This window comes from Triticum aestivum, chromosome 2B, assembly GCF_018294505.1.
Source record: "Triticum aestivum cultivar Chinese Spring chromosome 2B, IWGSC CS RefSeq v2.1, whole genome shotgun sequence".
NCBI classification, from domain to species: domain Eukaryota; kingdom Viridiplantae; phylum Streptophyta; class Magnoliopsida; order Poales; family Poaceae; genus Triticum; species Triticum aestivum.
The window spans coordinates 708,715,818-708,716,474 of record NC_057798.1 but is presented as its reverse complement, the minus strand read 5'-3'; positions in this window follow the sequence as shown (position 1 = coordinate 708,716,474).

Genomic DNA, 657 nt, shown 5'->3' with positions numbered 1-657 from the left:
TCAAACTCTCCATCTACCTGGGTCACACATACACATGCATATCTCACTCGCACTCTATAGGCCCACATAGGACAGTAATTTCACGTCTCCCATTTATTTGCTCGGGCGAATTCCACTGAGCAGAGGATGTTTAACGGTTCGTTCAAATTGGAAGAACGAGCATCCACGTCTTCCTTACAAACTCGATTCGAATCAAATTTTGAAATATTAGCTTGCCACTTCTTTTTTAGATGGAGAGATGATGCTCGGGAGTAATGTGTTTTTACATGCTCGTTGCTAGCGATTTACTATATGAAAAATAGTTGACACACTCAAAAACGCGAATCAAACCGAAAATGAAATATCTCGATTCAATGAAATAGCTCATTCACTAGGTCAAAATAGTGAACTAAATCCAAAATTGAGCACCTCAATCGAGTAGCATGTTGTATAGTATTATAGTACTCCATGAACATGTTGAAAGTCAAATTAATGAACTTGTTTGATATACGCATATATCGTTCATGTGTGGATTGCAGAAAACATGTTTTCCAATTTAAATATTTGAATGCAAGTTTATATCAAAACATGGTTTATATCAGTCTTTGATGCATAAAACGTGACTCTCTCTCTCGCTCTCTCTCTCTCTCTCTCTCTCTCTCTCTCTCTCTCTCTCTC